At 38.1% G+C, this 12,448-nt stretch overlaps 1 long non-coding RNA gene across 1 annotated transcript in view; it reads left to right on the top strand.

Annotated features, from left to right (window-relative positions):
• The window catches only part of LOC114150347 (uncharacterized), a 29,204-nt gene extending 20,743 nt beyond the window's left edge, over window positions 1-8,461 (top strand). The window contains exon 3 of the long non-coding RNA XR_003596725.1: window positions 6,983-8,461. This is a non-coding gene — a long non-coding RNA (uncharacterized LOC114150347). The remainder of the gene's footprint in view (window positions 1-6,982) is intronic.
• Window positions 8,462-12,448: the final 3,987 nt, after the last annotated feature.

The following is a 12,448-nucleotide window of genomic DNA, read 5'->3' as shown; positions in this document are numbered from 1 at the left end:
GGGATGCACTTAAAATCATATTTCGTTGCTCTTTAAGTGAGATATAATATCCCCCTTTCGACAATTTGAAATGTATTAATAAAATGTATGAGACAGTACTGTAGGCCCAACACACTCCTTTATTTGCTGCTGGGCTTTTTTTCTTCTTTTTCTTGCATTTGATTTTGGAAGACAATTACTTCACTGCTGTCTGTCTGTCAGCAAGCATGTGCTTTGTGATGTTTTCTATACAGCCGTGTTCAGCAAATGACACGGCTGTATGGACCTTTTAAATATTATTTAATTTTAGTTACTCCATCCACCAAGTGAAACAAGATCATTTCATACAGACTGATGTTTTATTTCTGTTAATTCTGATCATTTTCTGCTTACTTACACAAAACACAACATTGTAAAAATACAACGTGACATCGGACTATTATTTTTACCAACATTTTTAATTCAGAAATGTTGGATTAAAGCTGCAGTTTGTAACTTTTATTTAAAAATATATATATATTTTGTACATATTTGTTAAAATTATCATTATGTCACAACAGTATAAAAAAGACAGATAATCTGTGGAAAAAAATCGAGCTCCTCTGTCTTCTCCCAGTTCTCACATTACCGACTGTAGAAACACACAACTCAGTCAGAAACAACCAATCAGAGCCAGGAGGAGGGTCTTAGCGCTGTCAATCACTCTTGTGCTCACTGCCTGCTCTTGCTCTCTGCTACTCAGCCTGCCAAGGATGGGAAGGTTAGTTAGGATGGCCACCAATGATGGCGGTTAGATGGTTTTCCTGGAACTGTGAGTTGTTTCTCTGCCATTAGCACATTGAGAAGCATTGATTGACAGCGCTAATACCCTCAAACCTCTTGGCTCTGATTGGTTGTTTTTGGTCGGGAGTGGTGCATTTCTTCAGACGACAGTAACAGCACAAGGAGGGGATAGAAGAGATAAATCTTTTCATATTTTAGCTGTCTGATAACATTCTGTCACAACATGGTGACAATTTTAACAAATATGGAAAAAACATATTTTCTATAAAAGTTACATGCTGCAGCTTTAATGAATAGTATGTTTAACACTTCCTTAAGGGCTGTTCTTTTCAAAAGGAATAGTCTTTTGAAAAGGATAAAGCACTCACAGGGTACAAAAATACAGAATTAAAAAATATATATATTACCAAAATAATAATTTTTTTCAGTGTACCCGCTCAACAAAAGAACTAAACATGCAACATTTTCATCAAACAAGTAAAGTCGTTGGGTCATTACATAATGTAGCTGTGGAGTAAATGCTCCATGTACAGTCATGTCTTCTGCCCTGTCAATAAAAGCCTCTAGTCCTGAAAACAACACAAAGTCATCAGATTTTGCTGGAAATGCAGCTGTAAGTCATTGCGGCAAAGTCACTGACTGAACTGCAATCAGCTTGGACTTGATAGTTTTATTTTATAACTTGGCTCGGATTGCATTTGAATCAGTCTATATAATTGGACTGAATGGACTATATGTTCCTCTGTAAATTGGAGCTGTTTGGTTTGTAAAATGATTTGAGAGGACAATTGTTGTGGATTGATGCCACAAAAATAATAAAACATTGAACTTGTATGCTTTAATGTCCAATCGAAAGATCCAATTGTGCTTACACATCAACTTCAGTAGTTCTACATAAAGTTTTTTCCTCATGATGCCATCAGTTTTATAAAGTACACCACTTCCTAATACAATCAAGTAACCTTCTCTGTACTTAGTGTTCTCAGGCTTACAAGCTTCAGCCGTATTGCTCTTAATATAATGATGGTCATTATAGTAATTGGAATAGAATTTATACAGCACTCTAGTCATGCTGACCACTGAAAGCTCTTCACACATCCTCTTTACTCGCTAACATTAAAGCCACTGATAAGCAGATGAGTAGGCAACTTTGAGTTGCTCTTTCCAGGGTCACATTGCTATATGGCAGGGGAGGAAGCAGGAATCAATCCCGCAACTTCCAGAAGCAAGGCAGCTGTAGAAACTTGCCCCTTGTTCCATGCTTTGCTCCTACTGAGAAATGATGGTGTGGATTCTGTTGAAGGTTGAGACGATTGGATCTCATTTTGCCAAGTTGCTAACGTTTGGCTGTGATGTACGTAGCGCGACAACACTATTATGAAGGAAGCTATGAAGAAGCTTAGTGGAGGCTACGTGATGATTTATTTTTTAAGTGATGAAAATAAATCTCTGCTGATTTATTTTCATGTTATTGCCAGCAATAAGATGTCTTAATCATTCTTCTTGCTCCAACATTAATGGCTCAATATTTGGTAGCGTGGCCAACATGGACTGAATGCCTTCGATAACTTCCTCCGCTGCCGTTGCCAAACTGCAACCAGAAGCAGATTACAATTCTGAAACGGCACCGGAACTCGACACCATTGTTCACAACTCCTCCTTTTCGCTGATTGGACAGAATTAAACATATCTTGAGAAAATGGGCTTTGCACATGCAAAATGTGAGCGACACCGCATTCACACTCACATCCAACGAGACTTTGCTTCCCTCATCGTTTTTCGTCTTGGCGTTTATTGTTGAATTCTCTGTTGTTTCCCGCAAATAACCTTACAGACGTGATGCACGACTAGCTGGAGAATTTTCTTGCCCGTCGTCTTTGTCTCATTGTTGACTGGTAAGGCAGAAATGACTCAAAAAATGTGTCAGGAAACACAATGACTTGCACTACCTCTGTCAACGTAACATTGTTTGACATGGGTTTGCTCGATAAATGCTCTACTTCCTCACAGGTGTGGAAGTAGAGGATTATGCCAATTGCATAGGATGGCAGTGGCCTAGTCAGTAGACCCAATTTAATTTTAGGTTTAAAATGGCCACAGGACATGCCTCTAAAAATAAAGATCTTCGACCTAAAGTACAGTCTCAAATAAAAATCTTGAGTCTGTATTGCTTTTGAAATAATGGCTTCTTCCTTGCAAAGTGACCTTTCGGCATAAAAGAATAGTTTTCTCTGGATAATGGCAATCTTTTGCCAGTTTTGGTTAGCATACGCACATTTCACACAAAAACATATTAATCTTCTAAACAAAATATTCGTCGGCTCTCTGAATAGTGGGATGGCTGGATGTTTCCATGGTGTTCACATGTGCGTATGTTTGTTTGAACAGATAAAAGTGGCAACGTTGGGTGAAACTGTACCCAACTGGCCCAAAGCGGCGAAGCTCTGCAATTCTTTTCCTGAAATCTCGGCTGATTTATTGTCATTTTTATCCCATGATGTCACAGAGTCCTCACCACCTCATCACCACTACAGCAAATCATGACATTTTTATTCAAGAAAAAGCTAATAGAAAATTCTTTAAACTCCTCTATTTCTCATTATTCTGTCATTTGGCAAATAAAAACAAATTCTGGTAACCCTGAAAACACGAGCAGTTTGGTCTAACTTACTATGAGAAAAAATTTATTTTGTGTCTTTGTCACTATGTGGTTTTAACGTGAATTAAATTAAATGAATGCTATTGTTGCTAAACCTTTTACAGCACGTTGTCTAAGTGGATGTCTTTGTCAATTAAAGGAGGATCAGATAGACGCAAAAGCACATGACGGGGAAACAGGGGAAATAGGATTACTGTCTTCATAGACAGAGAAGAGCGCTCTGGCAGTCGGTCCATCTCAGCTTTATTAAATTACGTTAGACGCTCCAACGTGGTTGGCGGCTTCAGGCTCCCTTTGCATTCAAAAACGAGTGTTACTCTTTCAAGAAGATCTGACATGAAAAGGTTTGCCCTCCAGTTTGTTAAGTGTCTCAAAGCAGAATCGAGCATCCTTTGATATCTTTTTGCAGGTAGCAGAGTGAGAGTCTTGGAGAAAAAAAACAGCTGCTGCCCTGAGAAAGACTGCACAATGTCACCGCTGTGTGCCCTGAGCTGCAGCAGAACAAAAAAACAAAAAAACCCACTTATATTAAGGAGACCTCTACCTTTCACTTTCATTTCTTATCCTAATTTTTTCTCCTCCACCAACTTGTCCACACAAACTTTCACACTTTTAGCTTCTTGCAGACGTTACGGCGAGTGCTCGGGCACACAGTAGCAGGACCGCACACACGAGTCTCCCCTCCCCCCTGAGCGAGATCAAAGTGCTGCCTTGTGTTTGTGAATGCATTAACCTGCGTCATTTTTTTATTTCTTTGCCTGTCTTGGGCCTTTTAATCAAAAGCTCTCAGAGCGCTGTGTTAAAATGATTTCCCTGCTATTGCAAATAACAGTCGGGCACCTCAGCCTGCCTGTCTTTGAAGTCTGCTGCCGTTCACATTGAAGGAAGAGATTAAGAGCCAATATAAAACTGTTATACATGTTCAGAGCTTTAGATAACTAAACACTTGTCAAAAAATAAATAAATCCACGAGCCTGCTTATGGATTTCTGCTGAAGCACATTATTATTACACTTATCCTGCACTGACATTCTGCGTTACTGTTTTTAATCCAAAAAGCTTTGAAGGTATTTATAAAAGAAGAAAACAAAGCGAATACAATTTTTATAAAGCCCATATGTTCATGTACATGTTCCTAATCATTTTTTTTATTGACATGTTTTATTGACTTGCTTTAGTGTTCAGAAAACATTTACACCCAACACATCGACGTCCACTTCTTCTGATCTTGTGCCTGAACGTGTTTTGAGAGCATGATAACGTTTCTATCTTCATAAAACTTGCCTAACTCTAAGCTGCTGTTGTCAAAGTAAAAATTCACGCATTTTATTTTAAGCTGTAGCTGCGTTCCCATTGACCATAAAATGCAAAACCTGAAGTTCAGAAAAATAAATCTGCTTATTGGAAACATGTCAGTTTTAGAAGAGGTGTTTTTTAAAAAAATGTTTTATTTGGCCATATCAAAATAGATGTGTTTCACGAAACTGCAATGAAAACACATTTTTTCGCATCACTTGATCAACAGCAGGACGTTACTACAGGCAGAAATGGCGAAAAAGACGACTGGAAGCTGTAGGAGGATGAGCCCAGAACATTAACCAGCAGTGCCTCCAACATGTTCAGATGAATAAGTGAATGACATTAATGAATATGCTAATGAATAAATGTTAGGGAATTTGATATTGTGGTTCTGACTGAAATGCATATCAGCAGATTATCATATGAATAATTACAGTTAGCCATTTTGGTTCATTACACAGTACAGACTAGCTCTGCAGAATATTAATCATAGTGAAATATGTAAAGATCCAATTCTCATCTTTTTTAGACACTCTCCTCAAATACACACACACACACACACCCACTCACACTCCACAACTCGATCTCTTCAAACAATCACACAGTCAGACACTCACCTTAGAAACATTCTCCTCTCTCTCTCTTTCCTTCTTTTGCATAGATTGAGTTGAAATCAAACTCCTGCTGTAAATCTGTCTGAAGAAACTTCTCTTCCAAAGCATAAATGGAGCCTAATATGGTTGTTAAATTGTTAATTGATTTTACCTCTGAAATTTTGATAAAGAAATTGTTTTATTTTACCCTGGTCAATAGTTTTTTTCCCACCAGTCACCACTGAGCCCTGACCAGTGTCATATTATGAGGACTTCCATGATCTCATTTATTGCACATTCTCCTTTTATTCTAAGAGGAAGGTACCTCTTACTTACAGTTTTTTAAATTTTTTTTTACAGTTGCTGAGATTGTGATTTTTACTGAAGTACTCCATTTTGCAAATAAGCTAAAGTGTAGTGCTAATTGTTTAAAGTGAAACGGAAAACTACTTTGAAAATTTTGCTTGAGCAATTGTAAAAACAATAACTGTAAAACTTATAACCAGCAAGCAGTTGTACACAAAAGAGGAAACTCAGAAAGGGAGTCAGATGTGTTGGAGTGTGAACCTCCTGCTGTAAATGGACTTCCCTTTGATTTTTAATAAAATATTCCAGTTTTAGAGCAAGCTTCCTGCTCGCAAATCTGTGATTCACAGGAACCTAAAGTGCTTTTCAGATATGGGATACAGAACACTGGGCGTATGCACAAGTCGTTACAGAAATAATTACATTAGTCAGAGAATTATTTTTGCCTGACTCCATTTCGACTAAATCAAATTTCCTCAAAATTGAAGCAATCACCCCATATACTGAGACTGTGAGATCAGTTTTTCTTACAAACGTGCCATCATGTAACCAAAGAGGGGCATATTGTGGATCCTAAATCATAGCAGAAACAGAAATATTCATGTCCATCAATTGATTCTTCTGCCATATAGAAAAATATACTGGAAGAAAATTTAATTAATCTGCTAAAACAGAATCTTTCCAGATTGACTCGCTGATTTACTCTTTCATATAAAGCTATGAATTATTGGGGATCGTCCAGTTGCACTCCGAACCTACGTTTTGTATGATTACACCAAGACCTGGGAGCTTAAGCAATATTATGCTGCATAAATAAACTGAATAAAGTGGAATTATACCAATATGATATTAACTACTTAATAAATTAGCTACATAAGTGAAACTGTAGTTTGAAAACCATGCTACATTGATAAGAGTGGACAAGTGGCACATTTTTAGCTTTAGAAATATTTCTAAGCAGCTGACTTTATGTCCCCTGTAAATGAGGGAATAGTGTAATTGTCTTCCTAGATACAGCAACACGTGGGGGTGGGGCAGGGCTTTCCCTTCCATTTTTATTTATGTTTGCTTTTGGCGTTTTTAAACCCGTTTTAAAGTGTGACATCAATAAACAACCTTCGCCTCGCGCTAACCTGCTGACCAGTGTGACAGACGAAATTATGCTTCGTTTGAACAAGAGCCCACAAAACCAAACGGCTGCTTGGGAAGCGGCTCCTGGCGGTTTCCCGTGCCAAAACCTTTAAATGTTAAGTTGTTATCCTCGCCTGGAGTTTCACGTCTGTCATGATTGATGCAGTTCAAGCTGTTTTCCTCTGCCCTTTTAAAGTAATTAATAATTCTCCTTCTCTCATTGTGTCTTTCAGACCGGTTCACAATGACAGCCAGGAAGGGGTGTTCACCCTAAAGGTCACGTTGTGGACTTCCAAGGGCACTGCTGAGCAGAGTAAACATGAACCAAAAGAAAGCTAAAAGAATGTTTTTTTTTATAATGCCTTACTGCTGTAAAGATGTGGAGTTTGGCGACATATTCCAAGTTCCTGTCTTGGTCTTCTGTACGCGCATCACGCCCTACTTCCTGTGTATTTTCTAACACCCACATGGAGACAAGGGTGTTGCCTGGAAAAAAATACACTCAGACACTGTGATGTCAAATGAATATTCAAGCTAAACCCATGCTAATTCATCATTCTGCAAGATATTCTTGAGAAACTGGTGTTAATCACAAAATGTAGCTTTGTACCAATGCAATAGTGTAAGTTAGCTTAGCTTGCTAGCTTAATCTAGTTTGCCTTGTTAAGATGAAAGCCTTCCTTCCTTTTTCTGTTAAAAACAAATACTTTTTTTTTTGTCTGGACTATTTGCAGTTTTATAAATGTGTGTTTTAAAAACTACCTAATGAACTCCATTTAACTATATAACACTGTTTTGTTTCATTGACCACTCAGAGCTGCATTCATCCTTGGAAGCTGACATTTATACAACTCTCCTTACAGTTTCTCACAGACCACTGTGTGCTTCTCCTCACTGCAAATTGAAAGTCGATGAGAAAATCAGAAATGAAGATGTGCTCAGCGCTTTGCCCTAAAACCTTTAAGAGTTGAGAGTTGCGTTGTTATCCTCCTCTGCTCGGTTCCTCTCATGATTGAAGATCGAGGTCAAACTTTCACAGTCAGACTGAAAAGTTTGTGGCAGTGCTTTTAGAACTTGGTCTGGCAACACTCTACGTACAACTAATAATAATTTATTGGGACGGACTTCAATCATACCCCCAATAAAGGAACATAAATGTATCCATTTATCTGTAATGTATTATGATGTGTTACATGTCCAAGTTTAAACCCTCTGATTCAAGCTATCCCTCTAAGATGAATTATTGTTTGTTAGTCTCAAGCCTGACATAAACTTGAAATGCTGAAACACTTCTTCCCTTCTTCCACAGAGAAACTACCAGACCCAGTCACTGAGAGGATGCTGACCCAAAGACTGACTCCTACTGCAGCCTGGACACCTTCAAACCTGAGCCCACTTAACAACTGTCCACAGAAAAGCCTAAATACTTTATTGAGAAAAGATTTCAAATTGAACAATTTAGCCACAATGATAAATATGTTTGAAAAAGTAAAGATTAGGTTGGCAAACCAAATAACACTGGGCCAACTGTTGAGCATAGCATCACGTTGTGGGCCTGTTCTGGTGCCAGAAAGGTTGGTGTGTCATAGAAGGTCGATAGCGTGATTAAGACGAAAGACTAGCTTCGATCTTTTGAAAGTTGGACCTCGTTGGGTGTTCTAACAGGACAGTGATCCTGTTTGTACGATGGGCCATTGTAGATTTGGAAGAGAAAAGAGGAGTACGTTTCAAACAAAAAACTCAGATTTTGTTTAGATTATTGTCAGAAATTTGCTAGAAAAGTAAGTACAATTTCTAAGTTTGAAAAGTTGAACATTTTCAAGAAAAAACTCTGAAATATTGAGATTAGTATTAAAATTTATGAGGGGAAAAAACTTGTAAATCTCTAAGTTTAAAAAGTCAAAAAGTTTAGACTATTGCAAATTCTCTGAGTTTCAAAAGTTGAAAATGTTCAACTTCTGAAGGTCAGAAATGTCCATGTTTTTTAAAATGTATATAAACTTACTCTGAGTTTTTAACAGAACAACTATTTCAGAGAACAGCGGCCAAATACTCAGCCAGAGTTTTACCTGCATTAATGGCCACAACAACCTGATCGAACTGATCAAATGCGTCCTGAAAGGGACGGGCGTTTTGCAGTTGAATCACTCGTTTACCTCTCATTCTAATACCTGTAAAGTTTTAGTGTATTTCTGGCTGCAGCAACTCATTCTTTCAAGTAGCCGTCAACAGATCTGTGACACATGAAGTTTCTGTCTGCTTCACTTCCCCAACATTCAGGCTTCATCAGGCAGCAGAAAACACGGAGCCATCAATAAATAAGCAGGAAAGCAGGTCGGGCTGAGAGGACGTCCATCTACTCTGCTGGGTGACTATTTTTGGATGCTGAGTACTTAGTATTCAAACTGCCCACTTGCACATGGCAAAAGGAGGAGGGCTGTGTGAGTGGATTCCAGAGATGGTGGAGTAACGGCCCAGCTGCAGCTAAGAAAAAATTATCCACTGGAATTAAAATCAACTCTGATGAGATTCATTTTGTAAAAACAGATACTTTTAGTAAAGTAGCAAATAACTACCTATATGATGTCTGTACACAGGTTCCTGATGATGAAGTGGCAGATTTTAGACTCACTGGATTAAGTAATAAGTACTGTTGGAGCTATTTATTCTTTATGCATTTGAATTTTGTTAGTTTATTTTTTACATTTCTAGTTTTTGTATTATTTGCAGGTTAATAATGTCGATTTTATTTATCTTTTGTTTTTTATTATTTGTTCTTATTTATTTGTTTTCTAAAGACAGGAAGTGTGGTGGATCAATCCACTTTCTATAAGTGTAGGGGCCTGGTAAAGACAAGCAGGCATTTGGGTTTGGGGCCTATGGTTTTTACCAGAGCACCAGTGCAACAGAGCGACAGAAGTAGACAGGAGCAACAAAGGAAAGTTTGAACGTTATAAGTGTTTTGCTGAAAAGGAAAATAAAAGCTACCAAGATAATCAACAAGTTTGGACATTAAACTTCTTGTGCCTGCGTGAAGAATCTGGACCCCAGTACCTCATAGTGGCGGATGGAACTTTTTATTGGATGTTTGGTTTGACAAACAATCGCCATTACAAGTACTAAGTTATTCCACGCTACTTCATATAATTTATGAATCAATTTGTATTTGCTTTTTACTCAGGTTGCTGCCAACATCAGGTGTGAATTTCACACAAACAAATCCAATTAGAATTTCTTTTTTTTCACGAGAAATTATGTTGATGTTTTCAAGACATATTCTGTAACCAGCAGCACATACTGTATATCAGCTAAAAGTTCAAATTATTTGAGGTAGTCAAGAGAACCACCACTCATCAATCAGCACCACTGCTGGTTACCTTGGAGACGGAACACAGCTGGTGGCTAGACATTGCTGATCACACTAATTTCTCTGGCAACATCTGTTGCCGTGTTGCTAGCAGATGTTGCTGCTTTATACATTTTAATATAGATTAAACGACAAATAAATAACATTCTACTTGCTGTTTTATATAGCCTAATCCTCCACTATTTAAATTGAGCATATACTGTATCTTTTTGTCTGTCTTCTGCCAGCATCTTTTATTTCTAATTGAAAGTCTTGAAGAACCAAAGTGCATGCCTTGTGTACTTCGAAGATTATTTGTGGATCACCTCCTCATATGTACGGTAACATTTAGGACCAAAAAGGGGGGTTACTAGTGTTTTTGCATTAACTTTGACTTTCCATCCATATGTTTCCCATTTCTCTGAAAGGAAGGTTGAGCACTTCTGCAAACGACTCCAGCTGCTACGGAAAGCAATGTTCGAAACAAACAGCATCTAATCACATGAGAGGAGGCAATCAAAATCTGATTTAATTGCTGAGTTGATATAATTTCGTACCACGCAGCGCATTCAAGGTAATTATTAATCCACCCTTGTCATGTTGGCTCTCCACTTTGCTTGCAAAATCTGCACAGTATCACATTTTGGCGGTGAAGTACCTATTTGCAGGGACGGAGGAGTAAAAACATCCTGTTTTTTTACTGAATAGAGAGGATGATGACAGCCGACACGTTCTTTTGTAACAACATAAATCGTTTTTGCGTTTGAAGATACCTGGTGTTGTGAATCAAAAAGTGTTGTGTACTTGTGTGTTTACGTGCGCTATGGATGCACCTGTGTGCATACGTTCCTGCTGGCCGACAGCATTTCCATCCCGCCCTGTTATTGTGCCGAAGTCAGCTGGGTGGGCAACAGAGAAAAGACTCAACTGACTCAAAACTGCAGGTCAGGGAAATATAAAGATCCTCATTAGTTTGGATCCTGAATAGATTTCTCGCTTCCTTTCAGAGAGACTGACTTCTCAGACGCGTTACCTTAGCAGAGTGAAGCTGTGTGTGATGAGCAACACATTAGCTAAAGGCTATCACTGAAATACATCAGTGCATCTCTGGGGAAATAAAGCCATTAACCGGCAAACGGCTTTCAGACTGCTGTCATGTGTGCTTATGGGGTGTATGCGTGTGGGCGTGTGTGTGTGTGGGTGTGTGTGTGTGTGGGCGTGTGTGTGTGTGGGCGTGTGTGTGTGTGGGTGTGTGTGACTGAATAAATGGAGGAAATCAGGAAGGAAGTCCAGTCAAAGAGGATTGTAATGAATGAAGCAAAAAATCAAAACTTTGGCCAAGAAAAAAGAAGGAATGTTTCTTAAGGAAAAAGAATCCTGTCTGTGGATGAGTTTTTCAATAAAATGAAGAAAATATCTTCAGAAATATGTAAATCTTTTTGTAATCCTTAAGTTTTCTATACCTGTATTTTTTATGTTGTTGTATCATGACTGTGGTTGCATGTTTAGGTTGATCAACTTGTTGTACGGTCAACCTTCACCCAGCCTTGAATTTTTTTCAGTATTTAATGTTGGCCTGATATATATATATATTTTTTTTTTACCAACTATGGCAGGTTTCCTGTTCCTGCTAAAGGAAAGCTTCCACACAGCATGATGCTGCCACTACTGTGTTTCACCATGAAAATTGTGCGCTTTCAAGGTAATTTCTACTGCTTGTTTCCAAGGCCAAAAAAAGTTTCATTTTGCTATTTGATAAGTGTGCTTTCTTCCACATGTACAAAATATTTTTGGCAAACTACAAAACTAGATTTTCTTTTCTTTTTTTTACTTTACTCCAATAATGTTTTTTTTCTGTCCATAAAGTACAGATTTATGGAGAGCACCACTAACAGTTATCCTTTCTCCATATCCTTCCACCTCAGCTGTTGATTTCTGCGGCTCCTGCAGAGCCTCTGCCCTCTTGTTAAACTTTGAAACAGTCGAAGTTTAGAGTATAGTTGTGTTATCTGCTTAATACATTTGTAGTCATCAAGCACTCAACAATTAGAGTCTTGTTTGTGCAAATCTGTCACATAAAATCCCCAAAAGTACATGTCACAGTATGTGAAATAGGTTAAAAGGTAATAATAAAACATTAGGGATACACTTTAAACATCATTGCAATTAAATAAGCTGCAATTGAAATAATGGAGAAATCTTTTGGTGTTTTTCAAGTTCAGTAAATTCTAAACATATGACTGAACAGGAGTCTGCAGCCGTTAGAATCCAGAGAGCCGTTTTACGCTTAGCGCCTCTATGTCAAAGTTCTTTGGAGCTACAAATGTTCCTTTACTTTTTGAAAAAGGCAGCT

Source organism: Xiphophorus couchianus, chromosome 9, assembly GCF_001444195.1.
Source record: "Xiphophorus couchianus chromosome 9, X_couchianus-1.0, whole genome shotgun sequence".
Taxonomy (NCBI): Eukaryota; Metazoa; Chordata; class Actinopteri; order Cyprinodontiformes; family Poeciliidae; genus Xiphophorus; species Xiphophorus couchianus.
Note: the sequence above shows the minus strand (reverse complement) of the source record. Positions and strands in the feature narration are given on the sequence as shown.